Source organism: Miscanthus floridulus, chromosome 17 (genome assembly GCF_019320115.1).
Source record: "Miscanthus floridulus cultivar M001 chromosome 17, ASM1932011v1, whole genome shotgun sequence".
Classification (NCBI taxonomy): domain Eukaryota; kingdom Viridiplantae; phylum Streptophyta; class Magnoliopsida; order Poales; family Poaceae; genus Miscanthus; species Miscanthus floridulus.
Window position 1 is genome coordinate 29108483 of NC_089596.1, and position 19752 is coordinate 29128234.

At 42.7% G+C, this 19752-nt stretch overlaps 1 pseudogene; it reads left to right on the plus strand.

The window, feature by feature from the left end:
• Positions 1–4373: 4373 nt before the first annotated feature.
• Positions 4374–18751, plus strand: LOC136515086 (transketolase, chloroplastic-like; annotated as a pseudogene).
• The last annotated feature ends 1001 nt before the right edge of the window (positions 18752–19752 follow it).

The following is a 19752-nucleotide window of genomic DNA, read 5'->3' on the forward strand; positions in this document are numbered from 1 at the left end:
AGCATATAACTGTTATATACTAGATTGTGATCATGTAACCACGCATGTATTGCAATCATCGCATGTCAAAGGGTGCTCTAGTTGGCCTGTGTAATTACAATTACAGTAGTGAGAGAAGGTGTAAGCGTGATGCTTATAAACTATCTTGCCTTTGGTTACCGCTTGTCGCACAGATTGTTTGTGGTAGCTAGCAGGTGGTGACAGCCCTGTCTAGTCTCTGTATTCCACCACATGTTGTTAGGCAAGTTGTTAAAATGGTAAGGCCCCCATAAAAGGTAGCCGCTTTAGGTAGGGGTTATATCTCCTATTGTCTCGCCTATCGCCTAGCATACATGTCATAAGTTATCAATCTATATGTTTTTATTGTGTGATTAAGATAAAACCATAGAAGTAGAGTTTGATTCATTGGAAACCTTATACTCACTAGTTCTCCTCCTGGCTAGCCGACTGCTTATCTTTATGTTTGGACTTCTCTTGTGTGTCATTGCCCATGTCATATATATCATTTACCCCACTCTAGTCTAGTTGGTATATTAGTTAGTAGATACATGATGGTTAGCTATCACATTCTTTAACCATTGCTTCCCCGAGAATAAATACGATACCCTGTAATACTTCGGGGTGAAATGCTATAACTGTATTTTTGTGCGCTTGCGGAATATTTTACGTGAGCATAATAAATACCAACAACTCCCAATCGAGATTTTTTGGCAAAATAAAAAAAAAACTGCTCTTCAGCAACTCCCTATCTCGACTCTCAATCTTCCCACACTTGGGAAAACAATCTAATCGCGCGGGTAAATACGCACGCGTATCCATCCATCGAACTGAAGGTGAAAGGATGCGGTGAAGAATAAAATGTAGGATAAGGTTCGTGATACAAATATATAAGAGAGAAAGAAAATATAAAATTGGTTACGATGATTTAGAAATAGTCTAAGATTCCTGATATAAAATTGTCGATCGAGATTTTGAAAACTATTGGAGAAATCCAACAAATATGTTCGTAACTTTTTTTTAGCCACTTGCAAGACTCATTGATTTACCACGTGCCTTTTTGAAACTATTGGAGATGCTCTTACTTGTCGATAGATATACCGCGTCATCCCTAGCGTTTCCCACTTATTTTCGTCGTGATGCTAAATAGCTGATGCTGGCCAGAATCCTACTCTCGTCGCTACGCTGGCCTTGCAAATGAGATCGATGGCATCCTTGAATTGTAACGCACCTGCTAGAGAGGCTTAAAACGGACTCCTTTCATTCGCTAATTGATTTCTGTCATTATTGACATGATATTGCTAAAAGATGCTACCGAACCTTGTTCCATGTAGCCGTCGGTCACCGCCGGGGAGTGCTGTCATTGATGTTCGACCAAAGGACATCAAGATGCTCGAAACGAATTCTCTAGGTTCATGATATTCCATTATCCTGGCTGATTTCACCATAAGCTGTGGTATTGGCTGATTTCAAAGCTGATATTATTCGCATATAACTGGTGAAAGGGTTCATTAAACTTTTTATATAAATATTAATCTAGACCTAAAGCTAGAGCTAAAAAACCTAAAAACTTGTACAGTCATAGAAAAAAATAGTTTAATATTTTTTTGAGAGAACATAAGGGATCAGAGGGCTGATCCCTACTGGTGCATATATATTAAGTAATAAGAAACGAACGGAGAAATTTAGTTTAATACTGACAAAGTATAACTATACAAAATAACTAGAGTTGATGTGAGCCAAGTAAGTTGGGCAAAAAAATTAGTCTAAATTGCTAACAAAAATGAAAAATTATGAAACAACATGCCTCTCTAGATATAGATCTATATGACAACAAAATTTGTGAGGGAAATGTAAGGGAAACTTTGAAAAGATTTTAGGGATGGCATAAACTCACTTCTCAAACTCAACTCCTTTATTTAATGGTTCAAAGGGCAAATCCCCCTCGCTTCTTTTTTTTTCTGCAATTTCTCGTGTCCAAGTGAACTCAACCCAAATAGCTACAGTCACACATGACCAACTACAGTCGTGAGGAGGAAGAAGAGTATTTGTAGGGAGTTTTCCTAGGGCTGATTGACTAAGAGGACCGCCCTAGTTAATCATTTCTAGGAATGGTTCTCTTAATATAATCGTCCCTGGTAATTTGGTTCATTTATAGACGATTTGTCAAAGACACCTGTCCCTGGAAATGCTATTTTTACGGGGTGGTTCTATTATGGAAACCGACCCTGAAATGGATCTGCCTCTTGGTGCAGTTTCCTTAATAGAATCGCCCTAATAATTGATTTCCACAAACGGTTCTTGAGCTACATTGCTCCCCGCCGTAGTTACAGGCGTTTTTTTATGTCATCGATTTCTTTAAAAATGCGTTCTTCTTTCTATACTCATGCGTCTAATTGCCGTGAGATCATGATTGTCGGGTTGCCATTTGCACAAGCATTCGTTATCTTTCGCACATGTCTATACAATCTTGATCCACTAGCAACAGTTATATTTCTTGTAGTACTAGTTGGATTAGATTTACAGTTCATTTGTTACCATATGGATGTACTACATCGGTTACTTTTTATCTGTTGTTATGGTACTCTTGCTAGTCAAACTTTTTTTTAAGTTTGACTAGGTTTGTAAAAAATATTAGTAACATTTGTCTCTTCGAATAAGTTTATTATAAAAATAGAGTCAACAATCTATATAATGATACCAACTATATACAATAAATACTAATATTTTTTTGTATATATTTGGTCAAAATTAAGTATATTTGACTTCTTGAGAAGCGAGAACGACAGAAAAAAATATATGGAGGAGTATATGTGGACCAACTGGCCAAGTTTAGCTAATTGTCAATTCATACGTACTCTTTGATTTGTTCTACATAGTTCGACAATTATAAAATCCAATTGGGCATATTCTTTTCTTTCTGATTAATCTCATAATTTCTAGCCCTCTCGACAAATATGGAGTTCCTTTTAGCATTTTTTATAGATATATATATGGTCTATTTGGATATTTGCTTTAGCATACATTCATTGCAATGCAATTTGCCTATATTTGGTTGCCCGTTATTGGAAGCTAGAGGCAGGGGCGGAGCTACAGGGTGGTCCCTGTGGGCCGCGGACCACCCTGTAGATTTGGCCCAAAGTGTAATATCCCTCGGTATTTTGGCCCAAAGACTATTCGCCTGTGCTGCCGATCCAACTTGGTGGAAGACTCGAAGCGACGTCCGCAACGCAAGACCGTGACCTGCCCCTTCTGACTCCAACCGCTCGACTCGACGGACTGCAGCGTTGCAGTTGCAGCAGCGGAGCGCCGGAGCGGCCGCCGCCCGCCGTCGGAGTCAGAGGCTAGCAACACACTTCAGTACCTGTATGTTGATCCTGATATCCTTTCTTTACCAAAGTTCTATCACGTCTCTCTCTGTATCAAGTGATTAAGGCCTAAACTGCTAAACAGGAGACAATCAACGATCTAGTGATCTGCAGTTCAACTTCAATTCACGGCACATCCCAGTTTGGAGTTCGCCACTGCCGCGGTATGCAGAAATAATTTAGTTTCTATTTCATCGCAATTTTAAAATTTTATTGTAGCACTGAAATGATTTAAATATTTAATTAAAACACTGTATCATTGGACATTGGGATTATTTATTTCTCTTTCAGATTTGTAAAGATTGGTGATATTGTCTCTCTTTTTTAGAAATATGAATCAAAGAAAAAGGCTTCTTCTCCATCTCCGTTCCTGAAGAACAAATTTGTAATATTTCAATTCTATGTTAAGAAAATTATACTCATCTATTTTATGAACTCTGTATGTCCTTTTATGCTTAATCGCATTTTGTAATTCATATATTTGTGTACTGACGAGTTAAATTTATAATGGTTAAAAAAAATTTAGACAATGGACCACCATAGCTACGAATCCTGGCTACGCCACTGGCTAGAGGCCGATGGTATTTATGTTCACTCTAGTGATTTTGGTGAATATTGTAAAGTAATTTAAAAATAAAAAAATAATTTTAAATTATTTGTACTGATGGTAGCTTAAAGAAAACCGTAAGTCTAAAAACATCTCTAATGACAAATTTCTTAAGCATACTAAGAAACTCGCGAAGTAATACTCATCATGTCCTCGTGCAAAATTATTTTGGATAGGTTTAGGATACTTTGCAAATATTTCGTACATCAAACATCAGTTCAGGAAGTAAAGATGCCTTTTTGTTGTTCGCACAGATGGTATTTGGATTGATTTCTCATACCAGAAGTGTCTTCGTGCATACATCCGAGAAAAGCATCGATCTCATGCTGAGAAAAGTATCCGTCTCACCCTGGATTTTTTTAGGTGCAGGAGAAGAGAAGAGACAAATGGAGAGAGCAGCCATGGTCCGCGCCGCGGGGAGCTCCGCCGTGGAACGCCGTAGGCCCGTAGCTGCTGTTGCTAACGAGTCCGCCAAAACGCACACTGGACCTGGAGTCCATACATAACCCCTCCCCTCGTCGCCCCCAACAACAGCAGCCTCGCCATCTCCGCCTTCAGACGCACGCACACGCCCATCATAACATGGTCGCGCACTCCGTCGCCGCCACGCACGCCACCATATCCACGCGCGCGGGGCCCATGCCCAGCGCCGGAGCGTCGGCCTAGGCCGAGCGCCTCGGCTTCCGCCGCCTCAGCTCGGTCGCCGGCCGCGGCCTGCGCTCTCCGCTCCCACCGCCAGCGCATCGTGCGCGCTGCTGCTGCCGAGACGCTCGAGGGGAACAAGGCCGCCACCGGCGAGCTGCTGGAGAAGTCGGTCATCGACGCCGTCGAGAAGGCCAACTCCGGGCACCCGGGGCTCCCCATGGGCTGCGCGCTCGTGGGCCACGTCCTCTACGATGAGGTCATGCGCTACAACCCCAAGAACCCTTAGGGCTACTTTGGCAGCCCAAATTCCCATAGGGATCCCTGCGAATTCCTTGGGCCAATCTCCCCCGGGCCAAATTTTGGTGCACTTTGGAAGCCCACCAACCCGAGGTTCGCAGCCTGTTTCCCTTCGTTTTTCACACGGAAATAATCCACGAGCGAGGAGGCCGGGAGGGTTTCCCCGTGCGCTCGCGAGTCGCACGCGGCTTCTTCCTCCGCTCGCGACGTCGCCTAGTCGCGAGGCCGCTGCCACCACAGCATCCGGTCGCTGCCGCGCCGGTATCCAGTCTCCGCTGCCCCTCTGCCTCGCGCCAACGGTGAGCCCGTCTCCGCCACCGCGACTTCCCGAGTCGGCGCACCCTGGCTCCACTTCGCTCCATCACCGTCGTTATCGCCGGTCAGTCCACCTCCATCCACATCTCCTTCCCCACAAAAGCTTGTTGATCTGCTAGGGTTTCATCCACATCTGTTTCTGGTTGATCTTGGAGTTACCGGTCTGCGACCTCGGACGCCTCTACCGCTAGCCATTGTGCTGTCCGCGAGCAACACCGACGTCGCCAGCAACACGACACAACCTCTGCCTCTACAGGTTAGTCTTCTGTCCGCATCTCACACCCCTATTTGTAGATCTGGGCAAAACAACTACTAGGAAGATCCACCGTGCTATACCAAGGTTGTTTTAATCCAATTGCTTCATGTAGCTTAAAGAACTCAACTGTTGAACTACTTTACTATTCATTAGCAGAGTGATTATATAGTTTCTTGTTTGTGATGTGAAAATAGATGTCATGAATTATGATTCTTCAATAATCGGTAGAGATTGTAATGTTCATTGGTGAGCTGGTCTCTGTGTTCAGAACATCATTGCAATAGAATAGGATGGCATGCTGTGATGGATTTTTTTCTAGCATTGCACAATAAATATATGCATGCTTATAACGGTCCAGACATACGCTGGTTGGGACGTTTGGTAGTATTGCTATTTTTCTAGCATGCAGACTAGTATAGTAACCGATCACTGTAGTAGCAATTTTCTGCAAGGTGAATGATGCATTTCTTTTATTCCATTTGTGACTTGATGTGCTTTTTAGTACAGTCTTGCTATTCTCTATATGTTAATATATTTTTTTTTCTAAAAACTGAGCTAGCCAAACTTGACCCTATGGTTTGGAAAAGAGAGAGTAGCGCAATTAAACCTGCAAAGCCAACACCGCACCTAGGTTCTAAATCAGAAGGATCTGAAGGATTATTGTCTACTTTGAGCCATGTTTGTTAACTTTTACTCTCGCTGACACTCGGCACGAGATCTTAAGCAGAGTGTGCCTTTTAATTTGATGGCAGCATGGGATCTTAAGCATAGTTTATTTTTTAATTTCAGTGGCATCCATACTTGTCAATTACTCAATCTAATAATCTGCGTGCTAAATCTTGACAAGTGCTTCCGCTGCAGTCTCTGATAGCACAAGTCTATTTGCTACTTTTGATGGGCTAGACGTCTCAAGTGCACGCAATAAAGCTCAATCTGTACCTTCCAATCAAGATTCTATGCAAGGAGTGAGGGGTGGGAGAAAGCATAAGCAAAGTCATATTAGTTCTGCTATTGAGGATTTTGTGTAGTATAAAAAGATGCAAGCAAGCAAGACCATGGAAGCTCTTAATGAAAAGAAGAAACAAGATGAAGAATTTTCAGTCCATAAGTGCCTCGATAAAGTGGATGCAATGGAACTTACTGATGTGGAAAAGGCGTATGCTATGAATATCTTCAAATCTCAGATAGACAGGGAGGTATTCATGAGAACGAAAAACAAAAGTGTTCGCTTGATTTGGCTCAAACAGCAGATTAGGTAATGCTTAGCTGTCACTGGATTAGTTTACTTTGTTATGTCTTAGCTGCTAATGATTTTTCTTGTGCTTACTTGCAGTGCTATTAGTGGAGACAATATTGGTGGAGGCAATGTTTGAATTGAGAAGAAAAACGTAGCTGCAGTCATTGTATGCAGGTATATTATTTAAATCTGCCCTTCTAATATCTGGGGTATATATGAACTGCAGTCATTAGTTTAGGTACTTCCATTTTTCTTGTCTGAACTGCAGCTCGATTCTAGTCTTTTGTTCTATTTTAGTTCAGAGCAAGCAGCCTACTATTGTCCGTTCAACAATAGCTTGTTCTGCACAACTGCACTTCCTTTTTTTTTGTTCTGATCTGAATTCTTGACCGCAACAATGCCTTCCATTATCATTTACATATTACATATTAGTGTAGACTTATTTTGAACATATTTTTGCTGTTGCACAACGATGGCCAGGTGGTCGAAATGCACTTTTGGTCATCATTGTTGGAACAGATTAGTGTACACTTATTTTAGGTTAGTAACTTAGTATGAAGTATAGCATTTCTCTTTTTTTCCTATGCCAGCAGTCTAGCCATGGTTGGTTTCCTGAAGCTGTCCAGACAAGTAGTTGAACTAACTATTTTTACCCTATTTTGTAGCAAGTTTGAACTGAATATTTCCACCCATACTAACAGGACCTCACAAACGTTGTGTTTTGTTTGTGGCACTTGTATGAATACAGTGGAAGTAATAAGTCAATCCAAGAAGGGCGGGCCTGGTGCAAATGGTAGAGTCTTACCGCCTGTGACCGAAAGGTCCCGGGTTTGAGTCACGGTCTTCTCGTATTGCACATGCGAGGGTAAGGCTTGCCACTAACACCCTTCCCCAGACCCCGCACAGAGTGGGAGCTCTCTGTACTGGGTACGCCCTTTTTTTAATAAGTCAATCCAAGATGTTAGATGGCACTTTGCTGCTTCAATCATATTTCTTTCTTTTTCTTTTGAGAAAGCTAAACTGTCCTTTTTGTGCCTAGTGATTCATTATATCACATAATCATTGAAATAAGCATGGTTCTTTCTTTTTTTGTGAGAGAGCATGGTCACAATTGAGCTGCAAAATGAACTTGTTCTTGACCATCTTTCTTTGAGCTGCAAATGATAGTCATCAGCACATAGTCTAGGTGGACAGGCTCCTAGCTTGTCTGCAGGCTGCCTCTAGCAGAGCGAGTGCATCTGTCCTCGCCCTAAGCACAAACTCTCAGCTTCTCAGATCATTGATTTTTGCTCTGTTCGCATACCTGATAAGCCATGACTGAAAATACTGTTGGCTGATTTGTTAAGAGAGAAAATATTGTTGGTTGGCTGAAAAAGTATGGGTATAAGCTAAGCGAATAGGGCCTGATTTTGTCTAGTATCGGTGGAAGCAATGCATGATCTGAGAAAAGTGATTCAGACTTACTCAACATTTGTGTTGTCATCTTGTCTGCAGTCAATCAATGCATGATCTGAGAATTGTCAGTCCATAGTGATCCTATTTTATTTTTCATTACCTCATTAGGTGTGTTGATGGAGATGATAGTAGGAAGGCTGTATATTAGCTTTGTTGGAAAAAATGATACTTGAGTAGAACTTCTGTACGAATTTAACCTATGTTGCTTTAATTTATTTATATTATGTTTTCTGCTATTTTGTGTATATATCTTTATTGAAAAAAGTGTGGTATAGTGATAATCTGTAGATTGTATGCATAGCTTATGTGACAACAGCAAATAGAGAGGCTCTGTACGTATTTTCTTGGATTTGGACAGGGATTCTACTGTCCAAGAAAATCCCTCCCCTCCGATTTGTTCCAAGAGTTAATCACCCTATCTGCCAAAGTAGCCCTTACTTGACCGCGACCGCTTCGTCCTCTCTGCTGGCCACGGGTGCATGCTCCAGTATGCCCTGCTTCACTTAGGCCCTGTTTAGTTTCCAAAATTTTTTGCCTCCTACAGTAAAAGAGCATGTTTAGACATATGTATGGAGTACTAAATGTAGACGAAAAAAAACTAATTGCACAGTTCTCGGCAAAATCGCGAAACGAATCTTTTAAGCCTAATTAGTCCATGAAAAGCCTAAGTGCTACAGTAACCCACATGTGCTAATGACCGATTAATTAGTATCAGTAGATTCGTCTCACAGTTTCCTGATGGGTTCTGTAATTTGTTTTTTTATTAGTATTCAAAAACCCCTTCCGACATCCTTCCGACACATCCGATGTGACACCCAAAAATTTTCACCTCCCCAACTAAACACACCATTAGCTGGGTACGACAGCGTCAAGGTAAGGCAGCTGATTCACTGCTCGTGCTCGCTCCCTTTTCAGTGTTTGCATCTGTATCTTGCGTGTGGAAAGTTGGAGCGGCGAAACAGGAGGAGGTATAGGTTCGTGTGTTAAGTTTGGGTCTTGTTTGTTTGGTAAAATAGTGGAAGGTTGGAAGGATCTTGGCTGCTACTTTTGGTGTCGGCTTCGTTTTCCTTCCCACTAGAACTATTGGTGTCGGCTTCATTTTCCTTTCCACTAGAAAGGGCTGTGCTTGCTGGGCTGCTTTTATCCAGTTGTCAAAAATCTAATAAGCTAAGTGAAAATTTGAGTTTCGAAGATTAGTTGGAAACCCAGAGGTTACACAGTGGACCCCTCAGCACTCATGTTTAGTTGAGCAGAACTTTAGTGTGATTCACCTTAGCTGAGCTGCTTGTTGTTTCATATGGATCATTTACATCACCTCTTGTGCCATTGAATTTCTTTTAACGGCTGGTAACTGGTATGCTGCAGGCTGCTGCTGCAGGAGGAAGACTTGAAGCAGTTCAGGCAATGGGGAAGCAGCACACCGGGCCACCCTGAGAACTTTGAGACTCCAGGAGTTGAAGTTACCACTGGTCTGTTTTCTTCTGTTGGGCTTTATCTGTGCATAAGTGTGTAAAGGCCCATGGCCTATGTACCATAACTTTTAGCGATGTAGTTGAGTGAATTCTTGGGGACGACAATGATGTTCTGCTCAATGAAAAATAAAATAGGATCACTAATGATGCACAAATGATGCACAGCACAAATGATGTTTGCACAGCACTGGTCCATAAGTGCATAGTGAATTCTTGGGGATGACAATGATGTTCTGCTCTAAACCACACTGAGATTTAAACTAGACACACAAACACAAATAGTTACTGTTAGCGATGTAGTTGAGTGTGCAAGGTTCAGGTGAAACAACTATGGGTTGACCGATGGCTGGAGCCAAGTGCCCTGGTGCAAAGGTTAGGCACAGTTTGCTGGAATGTTTGAATCTGGACCATGCGAGTGTCAATTATGAGGCACAATAGGACATCCTATCAACTGTACAGCGTGGAACTATAGAGCTTGCTATCATGTACTTCGTTCCAAACTATAAGATATTTTAATTTTTTAATATATAACTTTTACTATACACTTATACATATATATAGTGTATGTTTAAGTGTATAGTAAAAGTTATGTATTAAAAAATCAAAACATCTTATAATTTGGAACGAAGTACATGATAGCAAGCTCGTTCTAGAAATTTTCCCAAATATCAACATGGTGTCGGAGCCGATGGTGGTGGCGATGGAGGCGACCTCCTGCTTCACCTGGTCGGCGTGACAGCAGCCGGTGGCCGGCGGCGAGGTGTTGGGAAGAGCAGCAGGGCAGGAGCGGCAGGTGAAGCAGAGGGCAGCAGCAACCTTGCTAGGCAGAGACGTCGGGCGAGGCTACGGGGGCGGAGCACGCGAGGCAGGGCGCGGCCGAGCGTTCGTAAGAAGAAGAGCGCTGCTTCCCCTGGCTGAAGGTTGGTGACGGTGGCTGCAACGCAGAGAGGGAGCTCATGGCTGTGTGCCAGCGGAGAGAAATCGAAGGGATTTGAGGTGCAGAGCAGTGAGCTGCTCAGGTGAAGGACGCGGTGGCCGCGAAGAGGACGGGCGACCTAGGTGCTGTGACGGCGGTGAGGGCCAAGGGCCTTCAGGTGGCGCGGAAGGCGGAGGCTGCTGACGACGAGTCGCTGCTGCCAGCACAGGTCTGTGTGGCTCGAGACTTCCGACGAAGAGGAGAGCTCGTGGAGCAGGTTCGTGTGCACATGAGCAGGCAGTTGTGTGCCTGTGTGCTCTGTTTTGTTGCTGATTGAGATTGGGAGTAGAAAGGAGGATTGGACCTGGGGATTGAAGGTGGTGTCAATTTCGCCGCCGGTGGAGAGGTGCGTGCTACTGCAGTGCAGTAGAGGCAATCACTCAATCAGTTGCTAGCTTTAGCTTGCTTGGGGCAAGTACGGGGAGTGGTGAGCTGACTGGTAGAAGCTCCGAAGGAGCTGTTGTGAGGGGGAGCTTACAGGTTTCTGTGAAGGAAGAAAGTAGAAGATGAGGGAGAATCAAGAAATCATGGAAGTTCTTGGGAGATTATCTAAACTAGAAAAAATGGTGAACTTACTCATTGTAAAAATCAGTGAGATATCATCCTCAAGTAAGGAAACTATGGAGAAAATGGAAATGATACAGAAGGTGGTGTTGATGCCCACGGGTACCAACTTGGAAGATATTCATGCTAAAGCTCTCTCATTCATGAAGAGAGCTCAACATGGATGGATATTGGACTCTGGTGCTTCCAAACATGTTACTGGTGCCCCTGATGAGTTTATATCGTACACACCATATCCATCTACATATAAGGAGACCATTCAAACTGTTGATGGGACATGTCAACCTATCAAAGGTACTGGTACTGTCAAGTGTACCCCATCAATTACTTGGTCATCAGTTTTGCATGTCCCTTCTTTTCCTGTTAATCTAGTATCATTAAGTGCATTAGTTGATCAAATGGACTGCCGAGTCTCTTTTGATCAAGAGCAGTGTCTGATTCAAGATAGGAGGACAGGAAAGGAAATTGGAATTGGCACTAGGCATGGTGGATTATGGTACCTAGACAGGAAGGAAGATGGTAAGTTTTCTGGTGCTGCTTTGGCAGCAAGCATGAATGAAGATGAAGCTAAGGTGATGCTTCAGCATTGTCGACTAGGACATTTGTCATTTGATACTATGGCCAAAGCATTTCCAGAAATAATGAGCAAGACAGATAAGAGGAAACTAATATATGATGCATGTGAGTATGGGAAGCATACCAGAGCAACGTATGTAAGCAGAGGACTTAGGAGTATAAATCCATTTATGCTAGTCCATTCTGATGTGTGGATGAGCCCAGTCACCTCAGTTAGTGGAATGAAGTATTTTGTCACTTTTATTGACTGCTATTCACGTGTGACTTGGATCTATCTCATGAAACACAAGAGTGAAGTACTTAAATGCTTTTAGGATTTTTGCTCACTTATTGGAAATCAATATGATGCTCGAGTTAAAGTGTTGAGGACAGATAATGGAACGGAGTATGTGAACAATGAATTCAGCAGTTTTTTTATCAGCTCAAGGGATCTTACACCAAACTACATGTCCTGATACACCTCCACAGAATGGAGTTGCTGAGAGGAAAAACTGTCATATCTTGGAGGTTGCACGCTCACTTATGTATGCTATGAATGTGCCAAAGTTTCTATGGAGTGAGCCAATGATGACATCGGTATATTTGATTAATCGTACGCCCTCGAGATTGCTTGGTTGGAAAACTCCTTACGAGATGTTACGAGGAGTGAATGAGTTTATTGTTCCGCCTAAGGTATTTGGGTGCACTTGCTTTGTTAGGGATCATAGGCCTTCTGTGGGAAAGCTGGACCCCGAGCGGTTAAGTGCATATTTGTGGGTTATTCCTCAAGTCAGAAAGGGTACAAGTGTTGGTGCCCTATTGAACGATGTCTCTTTGTTAGTATGGATGTGACATTTCGGGAATCTGAACCTTACTATGGGGAGAAGACGGATTTGAGCTCCTTGTTTGAGCTTGGTGAACCAAGCATGAGCATGTATGAACAAGAGGGGATGGATGGCATATATGTAGCACAAGATAATGAAGGTCATCAATCAAGGGCAACGAAAGTTATCACAGGACTGATTCCATTGCGTGTAGGTGATTCTAATGTCAATGAGAGACAGGAAAACGGAAATGTTAATAACATGAACACAAAGCAAGGAAATAGAAATATTGTGCAGGTTTATACTAGAAGAAATAAAAATGTTGGAGTGCAGCCAATGGAGCAACAAGTTGAGTAGCCACAACTGGTGGAGCAATATGTTGAGCATTCACAACTATTGGAGCAACAACAATCTTCAGTTGGTGGTATTGACATTGGTGATAGTGAGGTTGAGCAGTCCACAGAGACAGGGGGAGAAGTTGACTCTTCCGTTGATTTGCCTATTGCTCTAAGAAAGGAGGCAAGGAATACAGCTGGGAAACCTCCAGTTAAGTATGGCTTTGAGCATGACATAGGTAATTATGTCTTGTACGAATCATTATCTCCTGCATATAAAGCATTTATTGCTTCTTTACAATCTGCGCAAATTCCTAAAGATTGGAAAGAAGCAATGCATGATCCCAAGTGGCGTGAGGCCATGTTGGAGGAGTTGAGAGCTCTTGAGAAGAATAGAACTTGGGATCTCGTAAAACTACCTGCAGAAAAGAAAGCTGTAAGCTGCAAATGGGTGTTCACTGTGAAGCAAACTCCTGAAGGAAAAATTGAAAGATACAAAGATCGACTTGTTGCGAGGGGTTATAGCCAAACATATGGCATTGACTATGATGAGACATTTGCACCTGCGGCAAAGATGAGTACTGTGAGAATTTTGATATCTTGTGCAACGAATTTCGGGTGGCCTTTGTACTAGTTAGATGTAAAAAATGCTTTCTTGCATGGTGATCTCCAAGAGGAGGTGTACATAGAGGTTCCACCTTGTTATTCTAATCCAGAGATGGTAGGAAAGGTATGCAGACTAAAGAAATCTTTATATGGACTTAAGCAATCTCCCCGGGCATGGTTTGATACGTTCAGACGTGCATTATGTGCTATGGGATACAAACAGTGCAATGGAGATCATACTGTATTCTATAAACATTCAAGGCACAAGATCATTGTGTTGGCTGTATATGTGGACGATATCATTATTACTGGTGATGATGAAATGTAGATCAAATGTCTCAAGGGGAATCTAAGTAGAGAGTTTGAGGTCAAGGACATTGGTCAGCTCAAATACTTTCTAGGTATTGAGATTGCACGAAATCCAAAAGGTATTGTTCTATCACAAAGAAAATATGTTCTCGACCTGCTTAGTGAGACTGGTATGCTTGGATGTCGAACTGTATCAACACCAATTGATTTGAATCACAAGTTATGTGCTGAATCAGGTCATCTAGTCAATAAGGAAAGATATCAGAGGCTTGTTGGACGCCTTATCTATCTATGTCATACGAGACCTGATATATCCTATGCAGTAAGTGTTGTGAGTCGATACATGCATGACCCATGGAGTGGACATTTGGATGTTGTATACCGGATCTTGAGATACTTAAAGAGTAGCCCAGGAAAGGGCTTGATATTTAAGAGTAATGGCCACTTGAAAGTGGAAGGCTATTGTGATGCTGATTGGGCTAGTTGTCTTGATGACAGGAGATCAACTTCAGGCTATTGTGTCTTTGTTGGGGGAAACTTAGTGTCATGGAGGAGCAAGAAGCAGTCTGTTGTATCCCGTTCAACAGCCAAAGCAGAATATAGAGCGATGTCTCTTGGACTTTGTGAAATGTTATGGGTAAGGAATCTTTTATCTGAATTAAATGTGTTAAGAAAAGACCCTTTGAGGATCTGGTGCGATAACAAGTCAGCTATCAGTATTGCAAATAATCCTGTTCAGCATGATAGAACCAAGCATGTGGAGATAGACCGCTTCTTCATCAAAGAGAAATTAGATGAGGGCATACTGGAGCTAAGTCATGTAAACTCAGGTGGTCAAATAGCTGATTGTTTAACAAAAGGTTTAGGAGTAAAAGAATGTAATTTAACATGTAGCAAGATGGGAATGATAGATATCTATCACCCATCTTGAGGGGGAGTGTTGGGCTTTATCTGTGCATAAGTGTGTAAAGGCCCATGGCCTATGTACCATGTATATATGTAACCCTAAGCAAAGACTAGAATCAAGAGTTCCAGAAATTTCCCCAAATATCAACATCTTCTCTATAGAGTTGACACTAGTAAGTTTCCCTGCTGTACTGTAAAATTGAAAGTTTCGGTTTCCGATACGGTTGTTCTGCAGGACCTCTTGGTCAGGGTGTCACCAATGCCGATGGGTTGGCACTTGCTGAGAAGCACCTAGCTGCCCGCTTCAACAAGCCTGACAGTGAGATTGTCGACCACTACACGTAATAATTCTAATGTGAATGTGCCATGTTTCGCTTTTAGTTTGTGTGGTGCAGTTTTGGTAAGATGTTTCATGAATTTTGTACAGGTACGTTATTTTGGGAGATGGTTGCCAAATGGAGGGTGTTGCTAATGAAGCTTGTTCCTTGGCTGGGCACTGGTGTCTTGGCAAGCTGATTGCTTTCTACGATGACAACAACATCTCCATTGATGAAGATACAGAGATTGCATTCACAGAGGACGTGAGCACCCGCTTTGAGGCTCTTGGGTGGCACATAATCTGGGTTAAGAGTGGGAACACTGGCTATTATGAAATCCGTGCAGCTATTAAGGAAGCAAAGGCGGTTACTGACAAGCCCACCTTAATCAAGGTTTGTTTCTTTGGCATTTGCAATCTTTTTATGTTTTGTTTGCTGTAGATTTTATGATATTGGTCTAATTTGTATCCTTTTTAGGTGACAACCACAATCGGTTTTGGATCACCCAACAAGGCCAACTCATACAGTGTGCATGGAAGTGCATTGGGTGCCAAAGAGGTCGAAGCAACCAGGCAGAACCTTGGATGGCCCTATGAGCCATTCTTTGTACCAGAGGATGTCAAGAGGTAGGTCTTGTTGTTTGCTCTAATAATCTAGTTGTCCGAATGAGATGGTGAAATGCATAGCACAAATACAGTTTCTTTGAATGTATCATTGCAGCCACTGGAGCCGCCACACGCCACAAGGTGCTGCACTTGAGGCTGATTGGAATGCCAAATTTGCAGAGTATGAGAAGTATGCAGACAATGCAGCAACTTTGAATAGTCTCATCACAGGGGAGTTCCTCACTGGCTGGGCTGATGCTCTTTCGGTAAGAATAACATACTTGTGCACAATACTACAGCTGGTGCTGATGTGTGGAGGAGTATACTCTAATGGTTGATTCTTGTTTTTCCACCCTAGAAATACACTCCAGAGGGCCCAGCGGATGCCACCAGGAACCTCTCCCAGCAGTGCTTGAATGCAATTGCTAATGTTGTGCCTGGTCTTACTGGAGGTAGTTGTCACACCCGATTTTAAGGATAAAATGGGATGCAAAATCTTATGTGCGCATAGAGATCAGTCACACACATAAGCTGACAAATTATGAATAGTATCATCACAAGTGTTTATTACATCACGAATAATAAGATAGAGTCTTCACTTTAATGTATTAAAGTGAATAGGAAACAAGGATGATCCCATGCTATACTTGCCTTGAACCAAGTACTCCTGCTGTTTCTGCTCGTCAAAGTAGTACTCTTGGTCTCCCACAAATTACTCACCGTCTATACTCGATAATCACAGCAACATACAAGCATCCAGAAGCAATCATGCATAGCAAACAAAAGCTATAGATTAAAACAGTACACCAACCAACATAAAATCAAGATCAAAATGTTTGCAAAACGAATCTACGTCTCACTACGAATACACAGACACGAAAATCACAAAAATCGGAGCTAAAACGAAGAAATTATGGATTAAACAAGATTTTCTTTAATAAAATAATAGATTAAATCTAACTTTGAATTTTAAAAGTTAAAACCTACTGAACAGTAGTATAAACATGTAGATTATGGAATTACGAACCTAACGCAACTTGAACCGACCAAATCGGAGTTAAAACGGAGATTTTATGGCTAAAACAAGATTAATGCAAAAAATGTGAATAGGTGAAAACGTATTTTAGATCTAACCGAACAAAGTACGCTTTCAAAAGAAGAAAACGAAATCTGGAAAGACGCTATGGACTGCGGGTTACAAATTAAATACTTATAAGGGCTCTTTTGCAAATCTACAAGGTGAAAGGGCATCCTTGATCTTGGGCCGCTGGATTAGATTCGGGCGGCTGAGATCAGATCAGAAAGGAGAGAGGGAGGGCTGGCCGGCTGGCGGGGTCGACGGTGAGGTTCCACGGCAGCGCCATGGACGGTGCGGGCGGCGCTCGGCGAACTCAGTCCACGGACCACCGTTCGACAAAGCAAGAGCACAAGAAGTTAGAGGAGACGACGGCGAACACGACTAGATGGTTTACCTCGGCGTGAAGCGACGAAGTGCAGCGCGGCGCTCGGCGAAGCAGACGGCAATGGCGACTGCTAGGGCTAGGTGGCGACTTGACGTCTCGACGAGGCAGAAAACTTGCTATAAGGCGGGATAGGGAGGCGGCACAGGCTCGGCTGCTATTTAAGGGCGGTCACGGGCACGGGAACAGGCCGAGCTGGCTGTGGCGGCCCGAAGTCAAAGGAGGGAGAGAGTAATACTTTTCCATTTTCTAACCTAATTTCCAGACAACTTGTAAATGCGAATTCAAATCAATTTGAAATCTAGTTTCAACCCACGCAATACAAAAATAATATGCAGCAGCATGAATGCACATACATGATTGTAAACCTATATTTAATTTAAATTTCAGCAAAATTATTATTTTTCCTAAATTTAAATACTCACAAAAATACATAATTAAATCACTTCCTCTTATTTTAAAATTATGCAAATTTTAGGGTGGTGGTGATCTTGCGTCCTCCTACATGACCCTGCTTAAGATGTTTGGTGACTTCCAGAAGGATACGCCTGAAGAGCGCAATGTCCGCTTTTGGAGTCAGAGAACACGGAATGGGCGCCATTGCTAATGGCATTGCTCTGCACAGCCCAGGGTTTGTTCCATACTGTGCTACTTTCTTTGTCTTCACTGATTACATGTGAGGTGCCATGAGAATCTCAGCTTTATCTCAAGCCGGAGTTATCTATGTTATGACCCACGACTCTATTGGTCTCGGAGAGGATGGCCCGACCCATCAGCCCATTGAGCACTTGGTGAGTTTCCGCGCAATGCCGAACATACTGATGCTTCGCCCTGCTGATGGCAATGAGACTGCCGGAGCATACAAAGTTGCAGTTCTCAACAGGAAGAGGCCATCTATTCTTGCTTTCTCAAGGCAAAAGCTTCCTCATCTGCCTGGCACCTCAATTGAGGGTGTTGAGAAGGGTGGATATACCATCTCTGACAATTCAACCGGCAACAAGCCTGATCTCATCGTGTTGAGTACCGGCTCTGAACTAGAGATTGCTGCCAAGGCTGCTGATGAGTTGAGGAAGGAGGGGAAGACTGTCCGTGTTGTATCATTTGTTTCCTGGGAACTTTTCGAGGAACAGTCAGTTGAATACAAGGAGAGTGTTCTCCCTGAGGCCGTTACTGCAAGAATCAGCATTGAGGCTGGTTCTACTCTCGGATGGCAAAAGTACATTGGAGTCCAGGGCAAGGCCATTGGCATCGACAAATTCGGTGCAAGTGCTCCTGCTGGAAAGATCTACAAGGAGTATGGCATCACTGTGGAGGGCGTTATTGCGGCAGCCAAAAGCTTCTAAGACTCATAACTGAGTTTTGTTGTCATCGATGCCAAAGGAACGCCATACCTGGAGGTCCTGTGCCCAAAACTTGCAATAATTGAGGGAGCATAAAGATGCCTGCGCTTGGAGGGTGAGTGGTATTTTAGGACTGTAATAACTAATAAACAATGTATTTGCCATTTACATTGGTTTTTATTCGGTGACCCCTTAGACGATTCATGAAGTTGAGTTTGATTAAATTCGGTGCTGGTTTTTTTTTGGTAACACTGGCAATCAACTGATAGTCTTGCTCTTGCAACAATGTTTCATTCTTTTCTTCACGAGATCCTGGGTTTAAATCACGCTGCGCCTTAGTTACGTACAAGTGGCACTCATGGTGCCAGACCCCTGGTCCTAGGACCAAAAAAGAACTCGCCTCCCTGCACTAGTTGGCTTCCCCAACAATGGCCACAGCCGTGTGCCTCTTCACTATGTGTTCTTTGGTCAAGAGGCGACCTGCTGCGCCGTCCTGTACTTATTTTCAAATATCCTCCTGTTCATCTCCTTTCACAGATTCCACCAAATATAAATGCATACTCCATTGAAGCGCCTGCGGTCTTGCTTTGGTATGTTACTTGCCGTCTGCTCCCACCATTCTGCAATTGAGAGAGTTTCTTGCTGTGGGAGTTGCACAGCGAAATGTTTCCAAGATAGAACTTGATCCCAAACAGCTGTAGCGTAGGGGCATAGCAAAGAAAGATGTAGCCCTGTCTCCATCGGACCCTTACACAAGACGTGTAGTTGGATTTCTTTTAACTTCTATACAGTTTGTAGTGCTTTTATGATTGCAATATAAGCAGAGCATCTATTCAACTTCATGTGGTCTATCTTTTTTCTGTTTTTTTCTTGAATTCAAACCAAACATGGTTAGAAGTAGAACAGTGGCAACCTTTATCCCACTTCAAATGCCTTGATGTGCTGAACTTTCTGTTGCTGCTGTAACTTGCAATAGCATATGAATCTGAATGTACCATTGCCAAGAAACAAGTGAACAAAATACCAATGCTGTTGCTACAGGAAGGCTAGCTGTCTCTGATAACTATTATCAGGACTATGCAGTTGAAGCTCCGATCCGAACTAGAAAGACAAGCTTGTTGGATGCACCACGCCATGGATAATGGATTTCTTTTTTGGCCAACGGATATTTGGGGTGCTGATGTTTATTTGGGACCATAGTATATACAATAATTCTGTGGTCGATTGGAAATTGTGAAGTTGTTGAAATCTCATGAAAATTCTTATACCTTAATATATTGAACAAATTATGGGCACAGTCCTTCTT